The following is a 10,866-nucleotide window of genomic DNA, read 5'->3' as shown; positions in this document are numbered from 1 at the left end:
TTCTTACCTGGGGGGAGGGGCACCTCCCTGGTGGGATTTCAGGTGGGAGGGATTCCTCCCAGCTGAGACAGACAGGGGTCTTGATTTGAATGTAGGAGCAGGTGTCGCAAAGAAACAGGCAAGACAGGAGAAATTACTCTGCCAGTACCTGGGCCAGTAGCCTCCAGTGTCCTGCAGGGGCATCCCTAGGAGGTTACTGTCTAGGCAGGGTCCAGCCACCCGGTCTCCTGTAATTCCTATGAGTTTCTTTAATTTGATCCCCAGTCTTTCTTTCCATTGACCTTATGAGCTGCCTCAGAGCTACCCAGTAAGTTCCTCTTCCGCTTAAGTGAACCAAATTGGGTTTTGTTGTTTACAACCAAGAATCCTGACAACACAAATTCCCAAGCCAGTCCCTGTACCTATGGTGTGCCAGCTTTGAAATCTGGGCCAGGTCACTTAGCCTCTCTGATCCTTAGTTTCCTCATCTATAAAATGAATTGATAACTGCCTCCTAACCAGATTGTAATAAGTAAATGACAGCATGCACAGAATACCCTTGGTGCTGTGCGTGGCACATAGGCACTTAATACAATTTTGTTATTATGATTGTTATCCTCTTTCTGGCAGACTTACCACCCAGGAGTTCTTTCTTCCAAGCTCATGCAGGCATATGGCCCTCTACCCTGCCCCTAGGTTCAGCCTACAGAGTAACTCAGCCAAACACATGCTGGCAGCTTGTTTCTTCTTGCTCTAAAGCTAGAATATTTCTGGATTCTTCACTTATACTCACCTCTGGTATGTCTGTAATGCTTAACAGCAGAGTGCTTGTTTGAGCTCTGGAATAAGACCATCATTTATTAGCTGTATAGCCTTGGGCAAGATGCTTAATTAACCGATCTGAGCCCCAGTTTCCTTGTCTGTAAAGTGGAGACATGCCCTTCATCATGGGCAGCCCGGGTGGCTTAGTGGTTTAGCGCTGCCTTAAGCCCGGGGTGTGATCTTGGAGACCTGGAATCAAGTCCCACGTCAGGCTCCCTGCATGGAGCCTGCTTCTGCTTCTGCCTCTGCCTGTGTCTCTGCCTCTCTGTGTCTCTCATGAATAAATAAATAAAATCTTTAATGAAAAAAAAAAAAAAAAGAACTGCTTCATCAGATTTGTTGTGAGGATTAGATGTTATGCTTTCAACACCTGGCTCTTGTAAGGTGTTCTATGAATGTTAACTTTCTCCTCCTGTTGATGCCCTGCTCCCTTTCCCAGCCAGTCTGGCCACTACTGCTGTAAATCATCCAAGAACTAAGAGCATCCTCCCCCTCCCACTCTAGCACCAAACTCCTTATCACCTCCACCCACTAATGACCTGGTGATTGGCTTCTCATTAAAGCAATGACAAAGGGCCTCTGTAATTTTAGCCCAGTTCTAATCAGCCATAGATCTGCCCCAGGGTCAGTCAGGGGTGAGGTAGGAATTCTGGATCCTGGGGCCAGGCTTGGTATAGACTGAGGACTCTGTCTCCCTGTGCCACTGCCCTGACCTGGAATTCCTAGAACAATGCCCTGCTATTATGGCGGGGGGGGGGGGGGGGACAGGGTTCCCCCGCAGTGCCTAGGAGGCCAAGAGCCAGGTGTGGCCTCAAGGAGCCTTCTCTGCCCTCCTGAAGTTCAGTGTTTTCATCTGTCAAATGAGAACGCTAAATGATAACATCCACCTTGTGGGACTGGTGTGAGAACAGGAGAGAAATTGAATGTATATTTCTACAACTTTGCAGGTGTCAATAAGTGGTAGTCATTATTATTGTTGTTATTGCTTTCATTATTGGATTTCTATTTTTATTATTATCAGAACCCAGGTACCAAATCTTCCAACTCCATTTGGTAAATAGCTTATTCTGTCTCCAGTGATTTGTAATGCTGTGTGTCTATATAATGCCACCTCCAACCATTTCTGTTTAATCCTTATGTGATCTGGGCAGCCTGTGTGGCTCAGCGGTTTAGCACTGCCTTCAGCCCAGGGCCTGATCCTGGAGACCTGGGATCGAGTCCCACGTTGGGCTCCCTGCATGGAGCCTGCTTTTTCCCTCTGCCTGTGTCTCTGCCTCTCTCTCTCTCTCTCTCTCTCTCTCTGTGTCTCTCATGAATAAATAAATAAAATCTTTAAAAACACAATAATAATCCTCATGAGATCTGGCCATCCCTTGGCCTCCTTGTTCATTTTCAGAATTGTCTTGGATGTTCTTGGCCCTCTATACTTCCATGGGAATTTTAGAATCCTTTTGTCTAGTTTAAACATTCCTCTGATTATTCTATGATTATTATTTTTTTAAAGATTTATCTATGTATTCATGAGAGACAGACTGAGAGAAAGAGGCAGAGACATAGGCAGAGGGAGAAGCAGGCTCCCTGCAGGGAGCCCAATGCAGGACTCGATCCCGGACCCAGGGATCACGACCTGAGCCGAAGGCAGGCACCCAACTGCTGAGCCACCCAGGCGTCCCTGATTATTTTAATATCTCTTTTTTTGTATGTTTCTTTCTCAAGGTGGCTTTCCTCATGGTGGCAAAATAGCTGCAGGAATTCTAGGAGTCACATGCATACTCCATCATGCAAAAAAGGACAAGAAAACCACCAACTAGGCAGTGATTCAAATCCTGACCCACAGGAACTATGAAATAATGTTCATTGTTGTTTTCAGCCATTAAGTCTAGAGGTAGTTTGTCATGAAGCAACAGATAATGGATATACCATTTCCCAGCCTTTCTTGCAATTGACTGGGTTCTCCTATGAATGTGAGCAGAAGTGATACAGCTCACTCCCAGCATGTCCATAATAATTTTCCATATGCAGCCTCCACACTCCGTCCTCTTCCTCCTGGCTTGAAGACTGAGGGCAGCCGTGGGAACCACAAGCTAAAGATCACAGAATAAAAAGGGAAAAGAAGCCTGGGCCCCTCATCCTGCCTGGAGCAGAGCTGCATCTAACATCACCTTAACTAATATACTTTCAATACAGTGTTTTATGGATTTTTTAAAGAGACATTGTTCATTCGAATTTGCTCATATATTTATGAATTTCTTTGCTCTACATTACCTCCTATATCTCAGACATTCCATCTGGGGTCATTTACTTCTGTCTCGATTACATTACAGTGTTAAGAATTTTCTCTACTGAAAGCCTGCTGGTGCTGGCTCGCTCACCTTTGGTTCTCCTATACAAGTCTTGGTTAATGATTATATTTTTAGAAAATCACTTTGAAGATATGATGTTGTCTTTTTACTTCCATTGCTATTGATGAGATGCCAGCTTCAGAGTAACCGTTACTCCTTTGAAGGTAATATTATTCCCAGACTGGTTTTGAAAGCCTTGCATTGTTTTTGGTGGTTTTGATTGTTTTGATGGTTCACTATGACACGTTTAAATGTCTGTTTTTTAAAAATTTTAGTTCCTAGGATCTGTTGGGCTTCTTGAGTTTGTGGTTTGTTATCTCTTCTCAGACTGGTAAAATTCCTCACACTTATCTTCTCAAATATTGCTTTTTATTTTTCTCTTCTTATGGTTCTCTAATTACACATAGGATAGACTTTCTCCTTCACATCTATTCTCTTCACTTTACAGACAATTTTATTTGTTATTTATTTTTTATCTTTTTTATTTTTTATTTTATTTATTTATTTATTTATTTATTTTTCTTTTTGATTTTTTAAAGATGTTATCCATTTATTCATGAGAAACACAGAGAGAGAGAGAGAGTCAGAGACATAAGCAGGCTCCCTGGGGGGGGGGGGGGTAGCCTGATGTGGGACTCAATCCCAGGACCCTGGGATCATGACCTAAACCAAAGGCAGATGCCTAACCACTTGAGCCACCCAGCGCACCCCACTCCCCCAGACAATTTTAAAAAGCATTTCCATAAACTTTGGTTTAGTTTGATCCTCCTGACTCCTTGTGAGGTAGGGAAGGAAGAGCTCCTCTTTTGCCAACAAAGACAAATGAGACTCAGCAAGGCAAAGGTATTTTCCCAAGCTCACACAGCTCCCAGTAGAACAGAAAGACAGTGAGGCAAGTAGTAGCAAATATGCAATATTATCTATTCAAAAAAGTTTAAGTTCCAAGGACAGATAGTCAGGGGTCTGAGTCCCGGACCCACTACTCACTAGCATAGTGACCTTGGAGAAGCCCCTTAATTGGTTCTTGTTGGGATTTCTCCACTTGTAAAATGGGTACCATAATGACTACCTTGCAGGGCTGTTTGGGGATGTTTATGGGCTAGTATATGCAAAATACCTGGCACCGAACAGGCATTCAATAAATGCTTGATGAATGAATTAATAAAATGTTTGGCCCGGTTTGGCACAGCCTCTCAATCAATGTTAGCTATTGCTATTCTGTTTATATTTTATTTATATACAAACATATTACAGTTTGTTGCTATCAAGATTGTCATTTCAACAAGGCCCTGAGAATCTGGGAGCCTCTCAGGTCTCCTGTCCCTAGGCCTCCAGGCTCCCCCAGCCGTGCCCAGCGCCGGCTGCAGGACGCAGCCCGCCCCGCAGTAAATCAGGCGCGGGAGGCTCGGGCCTGTAATTAAGAGGCCGCACGGGGCGGGGCTGCGGCGGCCCCGCCCACCGTGTCCCTGGGGCTTCCTGCGCGCTCGTCCCCTGCAGAAGGGGGAGGGAGGGCGCAGGGAGCTGGGGGGTCCCGGACAGCCTCCTGATTTATCGCCCTCTGTGTGAAGGAGATTTATGAGCCAAGACCCGGAGAGGGGCTCTTGGCGGGAGGCCCGAGGAGCGGGGTGCCCAGAGGCCGGGGAGGCCGGTGGTCACCCACGGAAATCCCGTGGGCTGGCCGTGTAGGTCCCGTCCAAGCCCGGCTTGCAGACCCCGGGGCCGGCTGTCTCCCTCTCCTAGCCTCCCAGGACCGGGCTCTGGGGCCGGGGTTCTACGAGATTACTGATTCTTCACGACATCCTGCAGAGTTCTGGTATCTGTTACCCTGTTTTTCAGAAGAGAAAAGGAAGTCTCAGGGAAACGAAATTCGCCCTGACTCCAAAGCTTTGGTGCTGTCTGTTGTACCATCCTCAATGACTTCTTGGGGACTGATATAATCCCACCCCCTTTCGCGGCCTTTTGGCTATGTTATCCCCCCCCCCCCCCAAGGGAAACAGCCCAGGTGGAGAAAGGGCACCAGCTTGAGGTGGGTCTGGGAAGTGGGGAAAGAGAGCAGACAATCTCCAGGCACTGCAGATGTCTCTCTTAGCTTTAGAACAGCCCTTTGCTTGACTATCCTTAAGCCCCTTTCATAGATGTGGAAACAGAGCCTCCTGGAGGATTAGCAGTTCTGGGAAGTTCAGGTATCTGGACTGTTCTCTTTGTGGGGTTGGATGAGGACCGAAGGGAGCACAGCTGAATTCACCATCTATGCAGGGATTCATGGAGGCTTGGGTTAAGAAAGGGGCTTTTGGCTCCAGGGGCCTTCAGCAGATGAACAGGCCAACCAGATCTCCCTCTCCTGGGAATCTGACAGCCCATGGTGAAGTTCCAGCCCCTCCTCTAGTGGGATAGTAGGCCTGTTTTCATACACAGCCCCTCAACCCTACCATTGTATTTACACTGGAAGGAATAAGTGTAACCTTTACCTCGGGGTCATTAGGACGTGGAATAAAGATCTTTCAATGGATTTTGAGCCAGACAGACTCTGACTCAGATCCTACTCCACCTTTGATTAGCTGGGCAACCATAGGTAGGTTATTTAACCTCTCTGAGCCTTGGTTTCCTCATTCAAAAAATCAGGAAAATAAAATCCTCCTCATTGGATAGTGTGAAGGTTAAATAAGATAAAATGCATTTAAAACAACCTCTGGCCTCCTATAAAAAGGATCTATATAGCAAATATTTCTTCCCAGGGTACAGGGCTAGAAGTTTGTTTCTGTTTGAGTGAGCTACATCAGAAGCACTCAGGGTGGAATTTCATAGACCCTAAGAATCTTGAGACAGAAAGATATCATCTTATTTTTTAAAAAAGATTTTACTTATTTATTCATGAGAGACAGAGAGAGAGAGAGAGAGGCGGAGATATAGGCAGAGGGAGAAGCAGGCTTCCTGCAAGGAGCCTGATGTGGGACTCAGTCCCAGGATTCCAGAATCACGCCCTGAGCCAAAGGCAGACACTCAACCACTGAGCCACCAGGAGATCATCTTATTTCAAGCCACCAAGAGATCATCTTATTTCAAGATCCTGAACCTTGGCTAACTTCAGATGTGGGAGTAGGGGTGGCCTCTGCATCCCCCCAAATCCATTCATCAGTTCTTACAGAACATCTACTACACATCAGGCACGGTACTAGTCTAGATAGCAGTAAATGAAACAGACAATGAGCCCTGTCTTCGTGGGTGGAAACAGACAAATAAATAAAATATATAGTTCATCTAAAATGTTACATGTAGGGGCACCTGGGTGGCCTCAGTAGGTTAAGCAACTGCCTTCAGCTCAGGTTATGATCCCAAGGTCTTGGGATCAAACATTTGGCCCCCTGCTCTGGAGGGGAGTCTGATTCTCCCTTTCCCTCTGCCCCTCCCCTCTGCTCTTAGGCATATGCTTTCTCTCTCCTTCTCTCTCAAATAAATAAATAAAATCTTCTTTAAAAAATGTTACATCTGGAGGCTTTTATCAGATTGTCAGGGGAATCTATAACCCAAAAAAAGGTTTAAGAATCACTAATCTGGGATGCCTGGGTGATTCAGTGGTTGAGCCTCTGCCTTTGGCTGAGGGTGTGATCCTGGAGTTCCAGAATCGAGTCCCGCATTGGGCTCCCTGCTTGGAGCCTGCTTCTCCCACTGCCTGTGTTTCTGCCTCTCTCTCTCTCTGTGTCTCTCATGAAAAATAAATAAAATCTTTAAAAAAAAAAAAAAGAATCACTAATCTAGTCCAATACCCTAAAGGGGAGCCCTAAATCACAGGACCAGCCAGGACTTGAATCAAAATTTCAGAGACCCCCGTATTCCTCTTTTCCCTGCACCATTTACCCCAGAGAGCAGGTGAGCTGAGACCTACTGGATACTCTGTGCCTAGTGTGGGTTGGTATATTTGTTGATGGGTTTTATCACAGAGCCAACCTTCCAGGGCTCACCTACACCCCCACCTCATCCTGGGACTTCACTCTTAGCAAGGCCTCAACCTCTGTGTCCACAATGAAAGCAGAAGTCATGTGGGGGCCGGGGCAGGGAAATCCCCAGCTTCCCACCTGTAACACTTCTGTGTGCACACTGTCCTTTGCTTTTGTGTCAGGAAAAGAAGCAGACTTCCCTCTGTCCAGGCCCATGCCTTCAGCCTCCAGGACAAACTCACTCCATCAGTTGTTCCTCCTCTGTCATGAATCAGCCTCTCTCCCCCAGCTCCTTCGCCTCCGTCCATAAATACACTGCTATTCAGTTATCTATTGCTGTATGACCAACCACCAAGTGGCTTAAAATACTAATCTGTTATTGCTCGTGATTCTGTGGGTTGATTTGGCAGTTATTCTGCCTCACGAGATGTCACCTAGGGTCAGTGATGTGACTTCATTCATCTGGGATCTTCTCTGAAGCTGGAATGCCCAAGAAGGCCCCTCTCACCTTGTCCAGGGGCTTCTCCACATGGGCCATCTCTCTAGCAAGATAGCTTGGACTTCCTTACAGTTCAGCTGCTGGGTTCCAAGAGGGTAAAAGGGAAACTGCTGGTTCCCTTAAGGACTGTCCTTGGTGAGAAGAGCCGAAACACCACTTCTGCCAACTCTCTTGGTCAGACAAGTCCCAAGGTCAGCTCAGAGGGAGGGAAAATAGATTCCACTTCTTGATAGATGGAGTGACGCGTGTGTCCGTGGGTTAGGTGAATTATTTGCAACAGCATTGGGAGACTATCTTCCAGAAGTGATCTTGAATATAACAAAACCTTCCCTAGATCCTGCTTCACCCTAGAAATCTCTCACTGGCTCACTCCCCACCCCCCACCTGCCTCATTTATGCATCCCATAATAATCTGGACTAGCTTCTCTCTACCCTGCAGAAACTGCATTAATCAGTGACCTACTACATGGCTGACATGATATTCACCTTCAGTTTCCACCCTGTTTGCTCGACCAATGAGCTCTGAAGCAGCTGACACCTCCTTCCAGAAACAGTGCTCCTTGCTTCTTGATATACACCTCTCTTTTGGATCTCTCCCCAGTCTTTTTCTGTCTTTTCTGTTAGCTCTTCTTCCATCAACCCCTTAAATATCAAATCTCTATTTCCAGCTGCAAGCTCTCTCCCAACATGCAGATCCATGTTCCTTGCTTCTGGAATACTATTCTGTAGACATCACAGCCCAAATACATATCTCTTCTCCCTGGCTTCTCATCTTGGTGAATGAACAAAATTCTCATTTACCTGACTACTCCAACTGAAAACCCGAGAGCCATCCTACATACTTCCCACCCTCATTGCGTACCCTCCCAGAAATGCACAATCCGATGGTCCACTGACCTGTTGCTTTCACCTCTGGGTTTGCTCTCCAATCTGTCCCCTCCTCTTCACCCTCATGGCCACCGCCCCATGGGAGAAGAGATCCCAAACTGCTCTCACTGATCTGGCCTCAGTCTATCTATGCTTCATTTCTCCCTCCACCCAGCTACCCAAACACCATTCCCAAACGAGTCTGGTCTCTCCCCTCCCTGCCACCAGGGCAGTGCTTACCACCACAACAAAAGTTCTCTGGACAAATAAATTTGAAAAATGATGGGTTTGAACAAAACCATTGCAGGTTTGTTCGCTGCCTTCCTCCTAGGACTCTCTATGCCGCTTGCTATGCACAGAAACAGAGATAGCTTGCAGCTTTGCCAAATTTACTGACACAGGATCCTTTCCTCAGAAAGCGTCTCCCAGCACACACATCTGTTGAATAATTGTTAACTGGTTCAAACCAAATAGGAATGCAGTGGAACGATCTTCCAGTAACCCCCTTAGCCTCTCCGCGACTCTGTTTACTTGGCTGTAAAACGGGGGTGATACTAACCACTCAGGTGAGGATTAAATGAGGCGGCACCTAGAACATCACCTGACACGCTCCAGGCCCTCAGGAATGGCCTGCAGCGGTGGACACTGCCCGCTCTCCCCTGAGGGAAGCAAGCAAAAGAAATAAGCTTCCAGAGGCATAACCAAACTCTCTCCCTTCAAAGGTGTTCCTTTGGGCTATTTCAAAGAGTTTCTTATCCTGCAAACATGGCTCACTCAGAAAAGAACTTTTTACTTCTGCAACCAAAGGCTTTGAACTGCTGGAAGAGAAAATTGGGAGAATCCACACCAAACCAGGGACGTAGAAAAGTGAAAGAAAAATTGTGTGGTGTCTTGGCGCTCTCTGCTGGTGATGATGTGAAACTCCGAGGAGCCCTTCAATCTAGGCCTTGGGCTCAGGCCTCCAGGCCCTGCTCCAGGAGGGTGCGCGCGGTACCGGTACCGTCTGTGACACGGCACAGGAAATTGTTCTTTTCTATGCCCTGGTCAGCTTCTTCCTCCTCTCCCCTCAGGGGCTGTCCAAATCTCATCACTTGCAACCCACAGTTTTTCCATAGGCCTCTCAGCAGGGAACCTACCCTCACCTTCCGTGTCAAGGAGGAGAAATTAGAGCCCTCAGATGTGAACCCGCAACTTCCTGCTAGGGCTCACGAAAATACCTCTCTGCACCCACCTGCGTCTCCTCTTCTCCAGCTCGTGGGGGCTCCACAGGCTCACCTGTGGCTGAGCTGGGGAGTCCCTGCCCTTCCATCTCTTACAAAACCTAGACTTTTTTTTTTTTTTTTTACTTTTTGAAACTAGACTATTTTTTTTTTAATTTTTTTTTTTTTTTTTTTTTTTTATGATAGTCACACACAGATAGAGAGAGAGGCAGAGACACAGGCAGAGGGAGAAGCAGGCTCCACCCAGGGAGCCCAATGCGGGACTCGATCCCAGGTCTCCAGGATCATGCCCTGGGCTGAAGGCAGCGCTAAACCGCTGAGCCACCCAGGCTGCCCAAAATAAGTCTTTTTAAACCTATCTGTATAAGCATCAGAGAATGGCCATATGTTCCACTCACTGAAACAACGTTGTGCTGAATGCATTTTTCAGATCACTTCTTAGAAACATCTTGTAAAAAGTGTTCTTAAATACATCAATTATAAGCACTACTGAGTGATTATATGTTCCACTCACTGAAATCACACTTTGCTGAAAGCCTCTTTCAAATAATTCTTAGAAAAATCTTGTAAGATTTTTTTCCAAATATTTTATTTATTTATTTTAGAGAGACGGAGAGAGATGTGGGGAGTATAGAGGGACTGATGGGGAGGAGAGGGAGAAGGAATTTGAAGCAGACTTCACACTGAGTGTGGAGCCTGATGCAAGGCTTGATTTCATGACCCCGAGATTATGACCTGAGCCAAAACCAAGAGTCACATGCTTAACCAACTGAGCCACCTAGGCACCCCATAAGCTCTGTGTGTGTGTGTGTGTGTGTGTGTGTGTGTGTGTGTGTTTTAAAAATTTAAATTCAACTTAGAAGCACCTAAGTGGCTCAGTCAGTTAAGCATCTGCCTTCAGCTCAGGTCATGATCCCAGGGGCCTGGGATCAAGCCCTGATTTGGGTTCCCTGCTCAGCGGGGAGTCTGCTTCTCCCTCTTCCTCTGCCTCTTTCCCAGCTTGTGCATGTGCTCTCTCTCTTTCACTCACTCTCTCTCTCTCTCAAATAAAATCTTTAAAAAAAGAAAGAAATTCAGTTTAGTTAATATATAGTGTATTATTAATTTCAGGGATAGAATTTAGTGATTCATCAGTTGCCTACTGATCAGTTGCCTAACATCCAGTGCTCATTATATCAAGTGCCCTCTTTAATGCCTATCAC

General features: G+C 46.4%; 1 long non-coding RNA gene across 1 annotated transcript; it reads left to right on the top strand.

The window, feature by feature from the left end:
- The first annotated feature begins 1,569 nt into the window (after positions 1-1,569).
- On the top strand, positions 1,570-3,027 carry LOC144285263 (uncharacterized). Its single transcript, XR_013353593.1, has 2 exons — positions 1,570-1,748; positions 2,518-3,027. It is a non-coding gene; the product is annotated as an uncharacterized LOC144285263 (long non-coding RNA).
- The last annotated feature ends 7,839 nt before the right edge of the window (positions 3,028-10,866 follow it).

This window comes from Canis aureus, chromosome 16, assembly GCF_053574225.1.
Source record: "Canis aureus isolate CA01 chromosome 16, VMU_Caureus_v.1.0, whole genome shotgun sequence".
In the NCBI taxonomy this organism is placed as follows: domain Eukaryota; kingdom Metazoa; phylum Chordata; class Mammalia; order Carnivora; family Canidae; genus Canis; species Canis aureus.
This window is presented reverse-complemented; position numbering and strand designations above follow the sequence as displayed.